Raw genomic sequence first — 21,020 nt, 5'->3', positions numbered from 1 at the left:
TTTAGTAATCGCAAGAAATGTCAATGGATAAAATTCTACAGTTGAAGAACAGAGGCTATAAATTGGGTTTTAAACATCCAGCAAAACTTTCTTTATAGAGGAACATAAACATCATGACACAAAATAATTCACTGTAAGGGGAAGAGAAAAATCACCAGGTAAATAATAATCATAAGCAAGCTAGTGTAACTCTATTAATATGAAAAACACACATTGAGGGAAAAGCGTTATTAGGGTTACAGATAGTAACTGAACACTGTTCTCAGGTTCAAGTCATAACTAAGTAATACCATTTCAGATGTATATGCCTCCAACAACATCCAGACAGAGCATTTTACACAATTGAAGGAGAAGTGAACAAATCAACAATTACCCTGGGAAGGAAATGCTCCTTATTCCATAATAGTAGATCAAGCAGACATGTTAAAATTCTTTATCTGCAGCTCTGTTTGAAAGAGCAAAAAGTAGAAATTGTCCCAGGTCAAGGAAACAGAGAGCAAAACTGCTTTATTTCCACTTTGGATTAGTATTCAACAGTTAAAACTGGAAAAGGTCTCATAAATAACATGGATAATTCTCAAAAACATGATGCAGAATGACAAAAGGAAGTTGAAAAAGATTATGTATCGTAGGACGGCAAGTGCAGATATGAATTGAATATATGAACATGATGCTCAGAGGTGAGATTTGGACTGAAATATAAAGTTGGCGGTTGTCTACATATATCTTTTCAAAGCATGAGAATGTATAAAGTCACCAAGGAGAGTAAGTAGCAAAGAAAGCCATTAGAGCTCTGGGGCTTTTCAACATTTAGTAGCAAATAGAGAGGAAGAAAAACAAGCAAATGAAATCCAGAAAAGCAGCCTCACTGATAAGATAGAAAGGAGACAAATAAGGAAAGCTTTTTTGTTTCTTGCCTCAATACTTCCTGCTTTGAAGGTGATCATAGGAGGTCCTGTGATACCCAAAGTTACAGTACCCATTTTGGAACCATGAGGGAGCAAGCCTGAGGATGAAAAGCCAACATACTGAGGCTCATACTGAGAAAAAGAGAAAGAATTTGATATCATATATTCTCTTGGAAATCTGGAAACTCACTGCCTCTAGAATTTGTTATTGGAGATAGGCATCTATTTTGTAAAGTTACTGCTACTTATATTTTCTGCTACTTGGTTCCAAAAGCATCTTAGTCTATCCTAGTGCAATTGAACAAGTCGGTCTATTTTCCAGATAAAGGAAGGTTGTGTTGAATAAATGAATTAAGCTGTTCACTGGGGTTGCAAAGATGACTAAGACAGGTTCTTGGCCCAGAAGATCAGTCTAGGAAAAAGAAATTTACATTTAAATGGTAAGAAATAGCAGGTCCTTGAAAGCTTTTGGTCACAGATGTAAAATAATAAACGCAGTGTTTTAGGAACATTAGTTTGGTATCATAATAAAAATGATGGAGCACCTTGAGTGCATATAGCTGTCTGTATAACAGACTTTATTTCATTTGAACCTTATATCAAACCAATAAAGAAGGTATTGTCTATGTTTTATGGATGAAGAAACTGAGGCCCATGAATCTGAAACAATTTACTCAAGATCAGAACCAGGTTTGTTCAATTCCAGAGGTCACACTCTCAGGCTCTTTCTTTCAAGCTACGCTGTCCCTCCTGTGTTACCTGATGTTTTCTCCTCCTCATTCATCATTCACACTGAAGGGCCTGCAGGGAGGAGAAATGGGAGTCAAGGAGACAAATTCAGGTAGGAGAGAGGTAGGTGTAGGAAGGGAAAAGAGGAATCAAGATGGGAGGCATCTGCAAGAGGAATAGTGATTGGTGGATATGGGATGGGGAAGAGTGAAGCATCATGGGGATGTAGAAGTCCTGCTTGGGTCCCTACTCGTTGAAAGAAGACATGGTATTCATTGCTTCCAAACCTTTCCCTCTTCCTTAATACATGATAATCCAGCTTCTGCTGGAACTATTTCCTTTGGAACTATTTTCTATATGTTAACTCTTGGCATATATGTGTGTGTGTGTGTGTGTGTGTATATATATATATATATATATATATATATATATATATATATATAGTTTTTGTTCTATTCTTCTTGTCACCTCATAACTTTCTTTAAATTTTCTCCTTCATCAGCCTCTCCATAAAACTAGATTTATGCCTAAGAAAACTCATTCTCTCTTTAAAAATTTCTGTCTTCCCCCACCTTTTGACTCCATCCAGAAGTGTTTGTGGTTGCCTCACTTCGCATCTATCTACTTGGGTGGCTCTAATTTTTTCTTCTGTCTCCTAAATGAGCTTTTGGAATATATCCTTTACTACAGTGATCTTTATCTAAGTTTTATCTCTTTCTAGAAAAAATTTCTGAAGAATATCCCCCCTTTGATGCTTTGTCCCATACCTCCTTGCTTATAACTATCACATGGCATTATTATATTATATTATATTATATTATATCATATCATATCATATCATATCATATATCATATTATACCTTGTTTAAGGAGTAATTTTTATATTGTTATATTTTTGATAGTCTCAAGTGTCTAGAATTTTTGCATCCAGAACACTCTCCATTCATCCATTTTTTCATTCATGGAACAAATATATGAATGAGAGGCACAAAAAGCAAAATAGAATGAACAACTATCAAAAGTGTGAAGCAGAAAAGAGAATAATGTGGTGATTTGAGGATGCTATGGAAATTCATATTCTATTTTTTTGACTTGATAGCTTGATCTTATTTAAAAACCAAGAAAATGTAGAACGTACAAGAGAGAGAAGTAAGCAAAGGGGATGACAGGGATTCCCTTGAAGGGAAAAATCCCCTTGAAGCTGAAAATTACAGGTGTGCTGAAGTCATGATGTTTTCAGCTCTGGATGGCAGAACCTTCCAGCTATGAGAAGCCAGTGTGTTATATAACTATTATTATTTTTATAAAGGACATTTTGTAGAAAATATAGGGGGATGTGTATTAGTCAGAAGCCAAATGAAATAGGAAAGATGAGAGGAGGAGAGACACAGAGAGACAGCAAGAGAGAGAGAGAGAGAGAATTTAAGGTTTTAACTCATGGGATTGTGGGGTTTTTCAAGTTTGAAATATACAGGGCACGCTGGCACCTAGAAATTCTGGGAAGAGTTGATGGTCTAGTCTTGAGTCTAGAGGCATAATTTCTTTCTTATCTGGAGACCTCAGTCATTTCTCTTAAGGCCTTTAACTTCCATTGGTGAGGTTCACCACATTGTGGAAGATAATCTATTTTTACTCAAAGTCTACTCATTTAAGTTCTAATCACTTCTAAAAACTCACTTCCACAGCATTGGCATTTGACCCCAAACTGGGTACCATAGACGAACAAAGCTGATATATAAATTTCTCCATCACAAAATGGAAACCAAAGAACCAGGTGAAGGTTTGGCCTTAGGTGGAAGGAGAGTCAGCTCCTCCATTGTAAATGGGAAATAACAATGGGTACCCATATGGGTGGTCGGGGAGTTCCTATCAGATGTCTTCTATTTCTCTGTGAAGTAGAATGAGATCTTCTGGGATGGAAAGAAGAGATTGAAGTTTGGAAGACAGTAGATAAGGTTTGCAAAATTCACTGAAGTGAGAGGGTGAGTTGCCAAATGAAACAGAATCAAATTGCTGAGCAGAACTAATCACAATCTTATGAGTAGTACAGTCTCTTTAATAAATACTCCTTGCATAGCCATTTCACTTTGCTTAAGATGACATCTTTATAAGTGTTTACACAGTACTGCTCTTTACTTTCTGCTGGAAAACACCACTCTTCAGTTAACCACGATGTACCCTACTTATTCCGTCTATTAGACCCAACTAATCTCAGCTGTGGTCTGCTTGTTTGACAAAATTGCTATAGTTTGCCTTTATCATCATGCATATAATAAATATTAAAATTTAGAGTGATGCAAAGGCGACATGGTGTATCAGCTTAAAGAGAAGGATACAATTGTTGGGATTAATTTAAATGTTAGAAAAACTATATAGGCTTTTAGTATAGAACCCCTGCTCTGTGACTCACTATTAACACCCTCCTTTTGCCATCTTTCAAAGGACAAACCTACATACTGGGCAATAGGCACTCCATAAATATTGGAATGAATGAATGAAGATGTTGATTGTTTGATTCTATTTTCTGCATTTTTGCCTGTTTTGCATACCATGCCCCAGAAAGCGGCCAGAAGCAGAATTCATCTAAAGCTTTTGATTCAATGTTCTCTTCTTCCTGTTTGTTTGAATTATATGAGAAATGTACTTGTTTATCTGAGAGGTAGTGTGAGGTAGAGGAAATATTTTTAGACCACAGAGTCAGAAGACCTAGGTAGGTGGTGGCAAACTGAAATCCCTACAGAAATGTAACACATCTGTAGCCAAACATAACACATCTGCTGGCAGATCTTGTAATCTTCAACTCACATTTTAGTTCAGGCTTTATTCCTTACTAATGCTATGATTTAGATAAATAATCCGTTCTCGTTTTCTTTATCTCTAATATGTCGATAATAACTTGTTTTACCTAGGGAATAAGGTTATATAGCAAGGATTAAATTTAAAAATGTTATAAAAGAGAACCTTCAGGTTATACTAATATATATGAATTAATCAATGTTCTCCATAGTAACTGAAATATAGACAGTGAAATTTCCAGAAGAGAGGAATTTCTATAAGACAGAGAGAAAGAGAGATGTGTTTTTTGAAGAATTGGTTCATGCAGTTCTGAAGGCTGCCAGGTCTGAAATCTGTAGAGTAGGCTAATCGTCTGGAAATTCAAGGAAGAGTTGATGCTGAGGTCTTAAGTCCCATACCTGCTGGTTAGAAACTCACGCAGGGTTTCTATGTTGCAGTTTTGAGGTAGAATTCCTTTTTCCTGGGGAAACCTCAAGTCTTTGTGCTCTTAAGGCCTTTGATGGATTGGATAAGGCCCACCCACATAATGGGGGATAGTTTGCTTTACTTAAAGTCTATTGGTTTAAATGTTAGGTCACATGTAAAAATTACCTTCATAGCAACATCTGGACTGGTGTTTTAACAAATAACTTGCCTAGCCAAATTGATACATCAAATTAACCATTATAATACAGCATGATGATTAATACTTGACTCTTGAGTTAGGCTGCCTAGATTTAATTCTAGCTCTGCCTTTTGGGAAACTCCCTTGAGCCTCCCTGTATCCTATGTACCTACTCCGTGATTCAGTCTCCTCATCTAACAAGCCATCTCCCAGAGTTATTTTGAGATTAGGTGAATCATGTCGTGTTCAGAATAGGATAGCACAGAGTAAAAATGTGCAGAAAATTCTGGTGATTGTTACTATCACTGTTTTAAAATCTGGAAATATAACAATACAAAAGTTTTCCATGGGAAATACATTTTTAAGGTTATTAGTCCTATTGTTTTCCTTCCCCTCAGGGTTCAGGTAGTAACCAATCATCCTGGATTTACTGTCACAATGTCAATATTCTGCACCCCCCCCTTTTTTAGAGAGATAGAGAGCAAAAGGGAGGGAAAGGCTCAGAGGAAGAGAGAGGGAAAGAGAGAGAGAAACTTAAGCAGGCTCCACAGTCAGCATGGAGCTTGATGCAGGGCTCCATCCCATGGCCCTGGGATCATGACCTGAGCAAAAACTAGAAAAATTGACGCTCAACCAACTGAGCCACCCAGGTGCCCCACGGACCTTTCATTCTGATGTTTGGTTTACAAAATATTCATGCCATAAATATTGAAAACAACTGAACTTTTTAAGACGGTTGTTAAGCCTTACTATTCAGGCTCATGGTTTACTCTATAGTTTAATAGAGAACCAGCAAGTTAGTTAGCCATCTGTCAGCTAAGAGGTCTCGCTGCTTTGTGGGCAGTGCCTTGGTGATGGATCCTTAATATCATGCAAAGTTATTCATTAATTTTTTGCCATACTCTCAGAGGGTTGGAGTTTACTTCTCTGCATCTGTACATATCAGTACCATCTAAAACAATTTGTTGATATGTGATATTATCTGCTAATACTCATGTGATTTTACCATTTCCAACGCTTACTGGCTTTTCAGAGTTGTTTAATTAACTGTGGGCTTTCCTTTAGTCACATAAGCGTAGACTTAATGAGTTCTCAATCCTATTTAAATAAATATATGTGGGAAGATCTGTGGGTTCTTAATGTGTCTCTGCAACAGTTCTGTTCATATGAAGAGTAATTTAGCTTAGGGAAAGAAAAGAGAAATTAAGAAAGGAATTCAAAATTTTAAAATCAGGTAAACTTTATTATTTTTTTGTCTCCAAACTTACCAGCTTTTGACACAAAATGTTAAAATGAATTTACTAAATTATGAATACGATGTTATTTTTTGCTGCATTTTACACGGGTGAGATGAACTGGCCACCAAGGGGGGCTCTCACAGGTTGGCAGTGAGTTGGCAGGCCCACTCTGACCCAGGGGCTAGATCTTGGCTTTTCCATGTTTAGAACCTCAATTTCACCAGGTCCTTATTCAACTCAGTTCTCGGAAACAACTCTTATGAATCAAGCTCATAAATGATTGCCATATAATTCAGAATGTCTGTTTATTCATTTACACTGGAAGCTGTTTCTATCCAAGGATTAATCTACAGTACTGCCCTCTCCTGGTATCAAAGTCTTGAAAACCTGAAAGAGTATTTAAAATTATGTTTGGACTGGAGAGGATGTGGAGAAACGGGAACCCTCTTGCACTGTTGGTAGGAATGCAAATTGGTGCAGCCACTCTGGAAAACAGTGTGGAGTTTCCTCAAAAAATTAAAAATAGACCTACCCTATGACCCAGCAATAGCACTGCTAGGAATTTACTCAAGGGATACAGGAGTACTGATGCATAGGGGCACTTGTACCCCAATGTTTATAGCAGCACTCTCAACAATAGCCAAATTATGGAAAGAGCCTAAATGTCCATCAACCGATGAATGGATAAAGAAATTGTGGTTTATATACACAATGGAGTACTACGTGACAATGAGAAAGAGTGAAATATGGCCCTTTGTAGCAACGTGGATGGAACTGGAGAGTGTGATGCTAAGTGAAATAAGCCATACAGAGAAAGACAGATACCATATGGTTTCACTCTTATGTGGATCCTGAGAAACTGAACAGAAACCCATGGGGGAGGGGAAGGAAAAAAAAAAAAAAAAGAGGTTAGAGTGGGAGAGAGCCAAAGCATAAGAGACTCTTAAAAACTGAGAACAAACTGAGGGTTGATGGGGGGTGGGAGGGAGGGGAGGGTGGGTGATGGGTATTGAGGAGGGCACCTTTTGGGATGAGCACTGGGTGTTGTATGGAAACCAATTTGACAATAAATTTCATATATTGAAAAAAATTTAAAAAATAAATAAAATTATGTTTGGAGTCCACAGTTAGGGCAAAAGGAATCGGACTGTTGTATCTGTGGTAGGGGAACAGTTTGGATTTTATTATATCCCGACTTTATTTGCTTGAGGTGCTGGGTTGAAAAGTATTTTGAAACAACATTGGAGGCCTGTGAGAAGGAATGCTGTGTCTTACATCTGCCCAAGGTTTTTTCTGTAAGCCACGCGTCCTATGTATCTGTCATCTTTGATCTAAGCTATTGAAAAAAAGCTCACAAATATCCTTGTCCCAGAATACATAGCATCACTGTAGTCATTAGGATACAGGTATCTTACAGATACATTGCCCATTTCCTTAGACAAAGGTTGAAAAATCTTATCCTTCAAACAATTACTTTTTTTCACAGATAACTGTATGACCATGTTTTTCTGGCAGGTCACAATATCTGTAAGTAGGGTATGGTTTTCTTTAGTTATATTATAGTCCCAAGAATAGCCTCAGAATTGTGATGTTTCCATAAACAACACTTTTTAAAAGCCATTCTCTAAAGAGACAGGATTAACATGTGATATCAACATATTAATTTAGTGAGGACTATTTTATTGTCAGAAGTGAGTTTGCTGTATCTTCAAGTTTAGGGGCACTCTAGGCCACTTTATAATAAAAATTTGTTTTTAGTGCTTCATGCTACAAAAGACTTCAGAATTTGTCTTTTAGGTCTCTAAAATTTTCCAGGTAGGGACTGACTTTGATTTTCCTAAGTCTTATGCTAGATGAGCAAAGAGAGAAGCTCATGCTTGGGTTCTGTGCATGAGAGTTTATAGCAATGGGGAGCCAAGCCTGCTTTAACTTCAAGATTGACCAGAAGAGGGCAGGCAACCTTTGGGTTCCTTTAATTTAAGTAAGTGGTCATTCATGTTCTGTAAGGAACACAGATTTCACTCCCAAGACATTTCTTTGGGAGTGTCAGTTGACATTGAGGGATATGGATTTGCAGAACTGGTAAGCAAGAGTAAACTATTCATTTTTAAATTGTAGTTACATGTATATATATTTTAAGGAAACTGATTATTTAAGAAAATATATGATTAGCCTAACGATGTCATACAATATACATACTAGACTTCAAAAGCTTTAAACATTCTACACAACTCTGAAAATTACTTCATAGAATTCTCAGTAAACTTTTTTAAGAGTATTTCAGACTAATCTAAGAAAAGCTATGCCTGAACAGTTACTGTGTGTAATTTTTTAGAAAGAATTCTATTCAGTCTCCAGTTGTTAGTGTTTATTTGTGAAGCTCTTTACCCTCTTCAGAAAAAAGGATTAATGATTAAGTATCAAGGTAAAATGTTAATATTCCTTTTTGTTCTTTCATTGAATTCAACTGAAGAACATATTAATCATTATTATTACATATTTATTAAGACTTCTAATTCTAAGGATTTCTTTTCATTTTTCTAATGATTTATTTTTCCATATGACTATTAGGATGGTCTCAAAATTACATGACTCCTTGATTTGGGGTTCTGCAGAAATTTGTACACTATTGAGTATCCTGGATGTCCCCAAATGTCCCCAAGTCCTTTACCTAGCATCAACTTTCTCTTCAGAATCCAAAAAACTGCAGTCCAATCATTCATCTAGAATTTCTGCAGATAGTTCATCTCGTTCTTGGATTTCCTTCCTTTAATATTTGTTAGCTCCTAGAATGTTCAATTTTCCCATAAATACTTAATGATTGTTGTGTATCAACATTCGTATCAGTTAAAATGTTTTCAGTTTAACTAGCATGGAATTTGACCCACAAAGAGCTTGTAAAATAAGGCAGTACTGACTCACATCAGAGTAGCTCCAGGGCTAGGGTATGCTTCTAAGTTGGTTGATGAGAAGGACTGGGTTCCTTCTGTCTTTTTGTACTACATCCCCTGGATCAGCTTTAGCCCACATTTTCTTTGTGGTCATAAAATGGTGGTTAGTAACAACTGGAACTACAGAGTTCCCTTTTCAAGTCTAGGGAGAAGAAGGTTGACTTGTTATAACTTTCTCTCAAGAGTCAATACTCCAACAAAACTCTCCTCACTTCTCACTGGTGTAAACTGGCTTAGGTATTTACACCATCAACAAGCAAGGGAGATGGGATTAATGTAATTGGCTCATATTAACCAGTGATTAACCAGTGCTTCCTCCCCACAGCCTCAGGGTAGAAAATGGATATTGGCTACAATCATTCCATTGTAAGCTGCTATGAAATGGTGTTCTGTGCTCTTCACCGGCTGCCCCTTATTGCATTATACCTAATTCTCCAGTTTGTAGCTGATTCGTTCTCCTGCTTGGCCCTCGCTATGGTCATAACAGCAAGCTTAATTATCCCACACACAGGCAAGTCAGTGAAGACATTAGAAGACTACAACTTGGGAAAATAACGTAATACTGACTATCATGTATTATTGTTCCTGGAGACAATCCACTGAGTACTTTCCTTGGGAGACGTTACTGGACATTGCTGTCTTTTGTACTTTTTCGGCCTTTAGCATCTGGGGCAGTGTGTTGTCTCTTCCAAATAGGGGTCCTCTTTGTCTTTTTCCCCAAAGTCAAAGGTCACAACCTTCTCTATTTCAGGTCACAGCCCAAAGGAAAAAAAAAATTAATACTCTCCCACCAAATATGGCCAATGACCTCCAAAATAATCATTTAAGCTTGATATCTCGATTGAGTTCTGAGCTAAAGCAGCTGATGATGTCTATTTTAAGGGAGCCAACATTTCCACGTAGATATCTAATAGACAACTCAGATTCACATGACCAAAAGGCAACTCTTGATTTCTCCTCAATCCTAAATTTTCCTTCCTCTGGCATCTCCATAAATAGAAATAAAAGTATTTATTTATAGAACCTCATTTAATTGATCAAGGCAAAAATTAAATTAGAATCAAATATGGAATCAAAATAGAATTTTTTTTCAAAACATACAATTTGTTAGCAAGTTCTATTGGCCATACATGCAAAAACACATGTAGAATCTGCCTATTTCTCTTTTCTCCACTACTATTCCAGTCCATGTTCCCATTGTTACTCATACCTAACTTGTCTCTTAACTACTCTCCCACTTTTTATTTTGCACCTATAGAATTTATTGAACAAACAGTGGCCTGGTGAGTTCTGTTTTTTTTTTTTTTTTTTTTTTAAGTTTATTTATTTGGTGGGGGGGGGGGGGTGGAGAGGGAGAGAGAGAGAGAGAGAGAGAGAGAGAGAGAGAGAGAGAATCCCAAGCAGGCTCTTCACTGTCAGCATGGAGCCAGATATGGGGTGTGAACTCATGATCTGTGAGATCATGACCTGACCCAAAATCAAGAGTCAGATGCTCAACTGACTGAGACACCCAGGCACCCCAGTGTGGTGAGCTTTTAAAACCATTAATAAAATCATGTCACTTGTGTCCTGAATACATTCTAGATTTTAATTCTTATTAGTTATATGTGCTGTAAGTATATTCTTCGCGTTTCTGTCAGGTCTTTCATCTTTTAAAAATGTTTGGATTAACATAAGACTTTGTTTTAAAGCAGTTGAATACATCGACCTTTTTCCTTTAAAGTTTGTCATCTGTTTCCCTTTAATAATTCTAACTTGAGTGTCTAAACATATTTCTCTAGAACATTTTAATGTTTTCTCTTTAAAATTTGATTTTTTAGACCTCTTGGGATTGATTTTTCTGTGTTGTATGAGGTACATATCAATTTTCTTTTCTCCTGTGTGGTTAAACAATTATTCTATCAACATTCTTGAATACTCTCTCACTTCCCCTCTTATCTGAAATGCCAGATTTGTTCATAAATCAAGTTTCTGTAAATGTGTGGGTTAGCTGTGGAAGCTCTATCTTTAGTTCCTTGACCAAATTCTTGATCTCTATGCTAATATCACAGTTATATCTTAATTAGGAAAGCTTTAATTTTTTACTGCAGTTAAAACAGATCTCCCCAATTTATAATTTTGCTTCAGAAGAATTTTGGCCCTTCTCAGGACTCTTTGATCTTCAGTGTATAAAATCGCCTTGCCAAGTTCCACACAAACAAATCATAATGAACTTCTAATTAGAATTTTGCTCAAACTTTGTTAATGAGATAAAAGTTGATTTATATATTTTTATTATATTGAATCTTTCCAAGATTATGGTATACAGATCTATTTATTTAGGTATTTAAAAAATATCTTTCAATGATATTTTATTTTTCTACAAAGTACTCACACATTTTATGATGTTTTTTTTTTTTTTTTGGTTGAGACTGTAAGTAGTAAAACAGCATTTTCTATTTTTTGCTGTTTTAATTATGATTTTTTAAAGATTTCTTGGGTTTTCAATTGAGACAATCAACTATTTCATTTATGTAATCTATGTAATAGATTATCTAAGTAATTACAGTATTGATTCTTAATTTACAACACTCTATCCTTTTACTTATTTTTTTCTTGCCTTACTTCCCTGACTATAATCTCCAAAGAAATGTTAGATGTTGTGATAGTGGAATCATTGTGTTTTTTCTTGATCCCAATGATAATGCTCGTAGCATTTTGGCACTAAGAAAAGTAATAGCTATAAGTTGTTGCAGATTTGCTTTATCAGGCTATGGAATCCCCTTCTATTCCTAATTATATAAGAATTTTAATCATAAATGGTTACTAAATTCTGCTAATACTTTCCCTGAGTCTATAAAGAAGACCATATGGCTTTTTGCCTGTCAAGTATTATTGGTGGGAAATATGTTGGTTGATCCAACAGTATTCAAACAATTTTGAAACTTGGAATAAATGCAACTTGGCAATCACATAGTATCTTTTTTTTGATACATTGATAAATTAATTTGCTAATATTTTATTTAGAGTGTTTGCACTTACACAAATATATTTAATTCTTTCTAAAAGTATTCTTGGATGACTTAAGTACTGAATAAGTCAGTATCCAAACAGGAAAATATAAGATAATTGGAGATATTGCAAAAAGACACTTAATATATAGGATGAAATTAGTGACAAAATTATTGGATGAGTTAGAGGAGCACAGAAGGACTAGTTACCCAATGAAGGTAATGAAGGCTAGAGAAACTAAAAGTTACCTAGTACTTATGTCTGCCGTGATTCTGACGTTTCCAGGTGGAAGGGAGCCAACTGAGCAGTAATTAGACTTAACATGGCCAAAGAGGTAGCTGCTGGAGGAGCTGCTAGAAATGAGAAACAAATCATCTCACCGCTCTTCTGATTTTCCAGACTCTTGTCAGTGCCTCACACTAACAGAAATTAACAGGAAGCCAGATGGCAAGACGGCAAGATAGAGTTTGCAGGCTTCTGACCCCAGACGTATAGAAAAAAGTACAGAGGACAAGTGCAGAGCAGAGGGCAAACATCATCCATCACAGGTATCAAGCTTTATGCTGACTTCATAAAATGAGCCAGGCAATGTTCTTTCTTTTTCTATTCTCTGGAAGATTTCATGAGCATGAAACTGTTCACTGAATATTTGGTAGACACAGCTGATAATAAGCCATCTGGGCCTGGTGTTTTCTAGTAAAGATTTTGAACTACTGATTAAAGTTTGAACAACTGCTTGACTACTGGGGTTCTATTCCTATAGTGTGGCAAAGGACTGGCATGATCTATTATTCTGACTTCCTGTCTATTTCATTCTCTCTGTCTCCTAACTTGTTTGAATTATTTTAATCCTTTTTTCCTTGTATTTTTTCTGTGTCTCTAAACACACTTTCACGGATCTAAAACATCCTGTAGTATTTATTAACTCTGAAGGCACAAACTTTACATACAGTGGAGACTTGCACATACCGTGGAAAAGGAAGTGGTCACTAAATGTGAGAGACCATATATAAGCTGGATGCAGCTGTGAGCAGGGCTGGCTTTACGCTCAGGAGACTCATGCAGTGAGTTGCTCGGGGCCTCACACAAAGAAGGACCCAGTTTTGTTTTATTGCTCTGCTGTCATTGACTTGAAATTCTTCATAATTTTTGAAAAGGGACCCCGCATTTTCTTTTTGCATTGGGCCCTGCAAATTATGTATCTGGTTCTGTTATGAGTATTGGATTGGCTTGGAGTTGAGCTTTCTTTTTCTTTCTTTCTCTCTCTCTCTCTCTCTCTCTCTCTCTTTTTTTTTTTTTTTTTTTTTTTGGTAATTGCCAAAAAGTATTCATTAACTGTGAAAATAAGTATTTTTCTCAGGCCTTATTAAAACTATAATTCAAATATTCTTTAAGAGAGGAATTACGGCATTGATTTAGGAAACCCAGGGTTACAATTTAATAAAGGAGAAATGGGTTTAATATTTAGTTGGATTGTTGCACAAACTGTGGAGAAACAGAGAATCTGTTTTTGAAAATTGAATAACTACATTTTTACAGGATTTTACTACAGAATTAATTTAGGTCAATTGGCTGTTAGTGATTATGTCCACAAGTTAGAGTAAGTTTTTAAAGAGCTTTGGTTACAAAGTATAGCAGGCCAATCAGTATTTTATTTAATTTCATTCTAATCATTTTTTATATGCGTAGATAAATGCTAGCCTGAAAAAGTTGAGCATCTATCAAATATGAGGTTGTTGTTTTAAAAGTAGACTTTTGCAAAGTCAGTTTCTACATTGCCAATTAAGATCTGTACTTTTTTAAAAAAGTGTATTTATTTTTGAAAGAGAGAGAGAGAGAGAACCAGTGGGGGAGGGGCAGAGAGAGAGGGGGACAGAGGATCTGAAGCAGGCTCTGTGCTGACAGAGAGACCCCAATGCAGTGCTCGAACTCACGAACCGTGAGACCATGACCTGAGCTGAAGTCAGAAGCTTAACCAACTGAGCCACCCAGGTGCCCCAAGACCTGTACTTTTATAATGTCTTTTCACATTTCCATGAGTGGCTAAGCATGAGGCAGAAGAATTCCATCTCAGATGTAGCCCAAGGACATCCCATCCAATATTTAAATTTAAATTTAAGTTTTTAGAGAACATATACAATTTGATAGGATTACATATATGATAAATTCTTGGGAGTATTCTCTCGTATTCTGTTCTCTATTTGGCCTCTCTGATCAAATAATGTTTTGTTTCGTTTTTACTTTATTTGTTTGGGTGTGCTTGGCTCAGCTCTGTGTGAGTCTTGATCAAAACTGTAACTGGAATACATGACCAACAAATTCTTGAAGGACTCTCTCAGAATATTAAAATACAGTCCCAGAAGATTTCTAGGTGTCTATAAATCCCGGAGAGGTCAAGAGGCCCCCATTCCATCTCAACCTCCTTGGTTTGGCGAGTCCAAAGATCCATGTTACTTTATATTCGTTGTTTGTTTGTAGGAAAAGTCCAGGAGAGAAACCTCATCTGTAAACCAACCCTAGGGTCTTTGACCAACCTGGAGAGATTCCAAAACTCCAATTTTGATGGCATCTCATCAGACCTTCTGAAAGATATCAGTGGAAAAAAATTCTGGGGCTGGGGGTAGGTCCTAGATAACAAGATTAAGACTCTAGAGCAAGGAAATGATAAAATCTACCCCAAGTCAAGGCAAAAATTCCTTTTCTGGGAAGTGAAGTTACTTTGATATAGAGGCAAATCAAGGTGCTAAAAATGCTTCCTAGATACGAATTCACAATTGCCTTTTGATCTAGCTCCAAGAAAAGATGTCCCAAGAGACTTGGGAGAGAGATTTATGAGGCCACCTTTCAGGTGAAAAAATAACCAATATTAATATTAAAATACCCAACATTTATTGAGAGAATTATATGAGTATACACTGTTCTTTGTAGGTTATAATTCTTAATTATCTTAATAACTCGGGAAACAGATAAATTATTATCTTTATTTTAATGATAAAAATAGGCTTAGAGAGTTTAAGTAACTTTACGAAGTTAATAAGTAGCAAAACCAAGACTCCTAGTCTCATCTCTGGTGTTAACCCTCGGCTACGTCAGCAGTCTTATAATATAATTTTGACCTCTGCGGGAAGACAGCCTTCTCCAAGTTCACTGAAAAAGGACCAGAGTATTTCAAGCATTGAGTTCCAAAAGGGAAAATGCATGTAGCATACTTGATATCATGGTTGGCATGTTGTAAACTGTCAGAAAATATTATTTCTTATGATGTTGGGAAGTAGACTATAAAGGACAAGAGCTTAGATGTGAGGTTCTCAATTCTCGTTTGTAATCCAGCTCTAGTTTGTTGTGTGCTTTTCAGAAAGTTTTGGTTTCCCTACCTGAAACATGAGGAGAATATTGTTCCCCACTTTGTAGGGTTGTTGGGGTCATCAGATAAGATGATACTGTACTCAGCACTCTGGCCGGCACACAAACAATGCTCAAGAAATGGTAGCTATTGTTTTTGAATGTATTCCTCTCATTGTTGTTGCTTGTAATATTGGAGCTGCAAGGTCAATGCCGGTGCTTTTAAAAATCATTGACATCAGAAGCCACGGAGCAAATGAATCGGACCGAGGGATACAGGTGTGGCCCTCCGACATAGCTGAGCCATAGCTCACACACCCACCACTAAGCAGTGGAATTAAAAAAGAGGAGCGAGAGGCATAAAAGTCACTAAGAAGTAGGAGCCTCCTGGCCCCCTGCCAGAGGCATAAGGGAAACCTGAGAGACTCGGGGCAAAATTATTGTGCTGAGTGTGGGGAGTCAGAATCCAGACCATTTCACTGCCATTGCATGTGATGACCAAAGTCCTTGACTGTCCTCTACGCTCCCATGCCGTGGGGATATAAAAGCTCCTTCCCTTACTCCTTTTAATTGTATTCTTCAGCCTTACCAGTTCTCTCCTTCTGGCTCAGAAAGCAACCACTTAATAATATCATAAGAAGGGGAAAAAAAACTTTCTCCGATTTACAAAATTGCAGGTAATTCTGTTATTCAATTAAGATAATACCCCTTTTCTGAGCATAACCTCATGTCCTAAAGCAAAACCCTGAGTGGGATGCAGACACATAAAAAAAAACACCCCCCAAAACACCACACACACACACACACGTACACAAATACACACACACAAACCACAAAAAAAAATCGACAGTAAGAATAGGGTATCCATGGTTTCTCTATTCTTATATTAGAGAATAAATATTCTCCCAGAATTTCCTAGCATGCCTATCCATTTGAGTCACTGATTCCATTTTGATGTGTTTCAATTGTTTCAAAGAATGTAAAACATCATCACCATAATTGCCTCTGTATCTTCATAAATATTGCAGTATCAGTAGGATAAATGTCATCTTAGACAATCTTAGATTGTCTTTTGAGAATACTTCATTTCGCATCTAAAGTTTTAGAACGCTTCATGGGTAGAATTTATATTAATAGAAATACTTTGTGTATTTTATTTCTTCATTGACCAAAGAAATGAATTGCTTTCCAAGGTTAATTATCTCTGTCTTCTAAAAATACTTTTTGTTAATGAAAATACCTAAATTCCTTTTCTTTAAAAAGCAAGGCACAAGATACCATGTTATAACAAAATTTCAATACACTATGCATATATATAGCTCTGGTTATGAGCTAGGGAACACAATTTCCTTGAATGTTATAGTTTTTCTATTCTATTTTAATGCTATAATTTTTCCTGGCAATAAATAATGTACTTCTATTGAATTCAAAATTACAGTAAATGTGCTCTGTGCAGATAATTTAACACCTGTAAATTCCCAAGCCCTACGATTATAGATTGCATATCTTAGAGACTTAAGGCTCTGAATTATATTGCAAAAATAATGAGCTGAAGACTGATTGCAAATGTGTATCTATTAACATAGCCATGATTTTTTTTCTACTGCATTGAATGGATAGATCCAAGTGTGAGGCATTCAATAACCACAGCAATATGCTGGATTTAGCAGATTTAGATCTTCAAAAAATTAACTAAAATCATAACTAATATTCTTCCCCTGGGGGTTGAGAAGGGAGAGTCCATCAGTGGTAAACCCAAAGCTCGGTATTAGCAAAGCATACCTTGGATATTTGACCCCAGGCTGAGCAGCTCTGGAGGAGTGAGTAATGACTGAAGTAGATCCAGGGAGCCCTGACAAAGAACCACAGTTCTGTGCATCATCTCACTTCTCCCACCAAATCACATAGCTAACAGAGAGGAGCTCCATTTAAAAAGGAAAACTGATCTGGGGCACCTGGGTAGCTCAGTCGGTTAAGCATCTGACTTCAGCTTCATGGTCTTTCCATTTGTGAGTTTGAGACCCATATTGGGCTATGTGCTGACAGCCCAGGGCCTGGGGCCTGCTTCAGATTCTGTGTCTCCCTCTCTCTCCCTGCCCCTCTCCCACTTGTGCTCTCTCTGTCTCTCTCTCTCTCTCTCAAAAAAAAAAAAAAATGAATAAACACTTTTAAAAAATTTAAAAAATGATAAAAAGGAAACTGATCAAAGAAGCAAACAGGATTGACCTCCTACCCATTTTTGCATTTTCCATACTTTCAGAAGTGATGTTAGAATTATTTGGCTTGAAACTTTTATTATAAATGAGGTTTTTCTACTGTGAATATCACCTTTATTCATCCAGCTACCAAAAATAGTGTTTTATTTATATGGCCAGAATTACAACATGTTAGGGCTGGAAGGTTGTTTAGAGATCATCTAAATTGTATTGAAGATGCATTTTAAGAGCGATGAGGGAACTGGGGCCCAGAGAAGTTACGTGCCCAGTCAAGGGCCAAGGCAAGAGCAGGCCCCACAGCCCTCTGTCCTGCCCAGGATGTTCCTGCAGCCACTCTCATGGTATTGTATGCCCACAGACCAGTATTTTGAGCCTTCCCAAAACAGAACAAAACAAAACACTGACGGGACAGTCTTCCCCAAGCTGGTGATCCTACACTTTTTTTTTAAGTTGGCTGAGATTTAGAGCAAGGGGAGTACTGAAGTATTGAAAATAAAATTTGTAAAGATGGCCATAGTACTACTGCTTTCTCTTAGTCTTTTTTTTTTTTTTTTTCTGATTCATCTCTTACGTTCTGAATTGGAAATATCCCATTGAATGGGGTCAAATATTCATAAAAGGAAATGCTTCGCTGAATATAAATTTCTTATCCTAAGATCTGGAATTGGTCACAGATTGGCTGTGCTGATTCAGTTTTATGGGGCATCCAGCCTTAGGTCCTTTTTCTCTGCCCATCATGACTGAGCGTTTATAAGAGGAAGCTACTCAGTCTTTAGCCAAGGAAAATGGCAGAAGTTATGACCCAGAGTTGCAGGAGGGGATTATTTCATTTATTTTGGGGTGCTGGCTTACCATATACATCTTTGCTTGAGCTCCCCATTTTCTCCTATATGTATAATGGTATGAGTAGGTTTGTCCTGCATTCATTTTCAACCATCAATACAATAGATGTCAGACATCAGAATGACTGAGGCAAATCTTTATGTGCAGAACTATCCAAGGAAATACTTGAGAACTGATTCCACATTTTTAAACTTCTTTGCCACCTTCACATGTAAAAGAGTTGGGAGCAGGAAGAAAAAGGGGTATCTATAAGAAATTTTTAGAGGGATAGAGTTATTATACTGTGAGTCCCCATCCCTACCAAAACACACAGGGCTGATGGGGGCTGACCTCTAACCCCACACTTACTGAGCAAGGGGACGGCTCAGAGAGCTCTGTTTGGTGTTGAATCAACCTGAGAAAGTTTAAGAAATCTGTGCAGCAGAATGGAGCTGACTGCTTTGAGGTAGTCCAGTGCACCTGAGTTTATCAGGACAAAGGATATGTAAGGGTTTTCTGTGGCCAGATGACAGCCATGTTGGAAAGGGACAGGGAAGAAGAGCCAAGGTGAGCCAGAAAAGCATAAAATCCTGTCCTTGAGGAACTTCCAAAGGATAGGGCTTCTCTTTGGACAACTGGAGAACCAGGAACCAAGAGTAGTGTGGTAAGTGGAGGAACAGATTCTATCCCCATTAGGAGAGGGGCCTCTAATGAACATGAGGAAGTACCCAAGGAGGAAGGAGCCTGCTTAAAACCTCCATCGAGCCCAGGGAATGTTCTTTCTCTTCATTCCTCCCCACTCCCCAGACTGAAGGACTAAAACCAGAGTTAGGATGGATGGCAGAAGCAGAGCCAGAAAGAGAGAAGCCATAACTAACAACACCACTTACTAATGAGTGCCTGGGACCAACCCAGTCCTTAGATAGAAGAGAGCGAAGTAATGTTACTCTGTTCACTCTGGGACCCAGTGTCAAGTTATTCTTGATGCAGTTTGGGTCCTAATTTTGAGTCCTCTGCTCTGATTCTGTGCCTTGTTTTTGAAACCCACCTTATTTTGTCGGAGACGTTAATTATAGGACTTCAGTATATGTATGTGCATGTGTACACATACACACACATGTATGTCATTTGCTTGTTTTGATTTCTAATTTTCTTAATCACCTGGTGACTTATCTGGCTGTCGGTTCTTTTTTAAGAGTAAGGCACTAACAAGCTGATGGTACTCTCACGGGTGGGAACTGGGTTTACACGTGATGAGAATACTGAGGCTGTGACAAACTTCTGCCTTGGAGGATCAACAGCACTCAGCATCTCTAGGACTTTTCCCTTGGGTTGCAGTTTTCTCAGAATGGTAGTTCTCACACTACAGCTGCATCTGAATCACTTGGAAGCCTTAAAACAGAGAGCTGAGCCTCACTGCACCACCACCCCCCCCCCCCCCCCCCCCCCCCCCCCCGCCAACTCCAAGTTTGTGATTCAGTAGGTCTGGAGAGAGACCTGGGAGCATTTGTATTTTTATCAGGTTTCCAGGTGACGCAGATGCCGTTGGTCTGGGGACCACACCTAAAATCAGTGCCTGAGCACACTTTCTCCCCCTTGGCACTCTTGACATTTTGTGCCAGATAATTCTTTGTTGTGTGGGGCTGCTCTGTGCGATTGTAGGATCCCTGGCTTCTACCCACTAGATGCCAGCACCAAACATGTCTCAAAACATTGCCAAACCACTGACTACCCTAAGGAATCCTTCTGTCTCTTGCCTGGAAAAATAAAAGCCCAGCTGTAAGCAATCTGGGAGGCAAATTAGGCCCTCGAGAGTCTGACCATTCAGCTGGGAGATTCTATTTAACTCTTTTATTTTCGGCATTGCCACTCACTGGTATGAACCCACTCTACGTTTTCACCTGTATATCTCTCTAAAGATAAATCTCTTCAACAGGGGAGAGGTGGGCCAGGTTTCTGGTGGCGGGGGAGGCGCCTGCAGGGGGAACCGACCCTCACATGGACTTTCAACCTATCCTGCCATTTGCAGCCTTACTCTGAAGCTCCGTTTTCAGAAATGTCTACTGTCCCTAAGAGTTGAGTCTTTCTGAGGTTTGGCAGACTAAGCAGCTGTCTCCCGCAAGCTTGCGGTTCGTTGTCTCTGATCTGCTGAATCGATTACTGTTCAGCCATCTGCTTTCCTGAGTCCAAGGTTCTGTTGACATCTTTCGTCGGCTGTTATCTGTTCTCCCATTCTCTTTGTTCTTGGAGATCTGGGCCCTTTTCTCTATTTTCATTCTGGAGTGTTACAGAGGAGCAACAATAAACATGTGTGTTTAATCTGCTGTGTATAACCAGAATTCCCAGCTGCTTCTTTGAAATTAGCCTTTGGTAAAAGGGAGAGTAGAAAGGGCATAACAGTATGTTAAGATTTTGGTTAAAAA

Source organism: Panthera pardus, unplaced genomic scaffold, assembly GCF_024362965.1.
Source record: "Panthera pardus isolate Hobbes unplaced genomic scaffold, ASM2436296v1 HiC_scaffold_17, whole genome shotgun sequence".
NCBI classification, from domain to species: Eukaryota; Metazoa; Chordata; class Mammalia; order Carnivora; family Felidae; genus Panthera; species Panthera pardus.
This window is presented reverse-complemented; position numbering follows the sequence as displayed.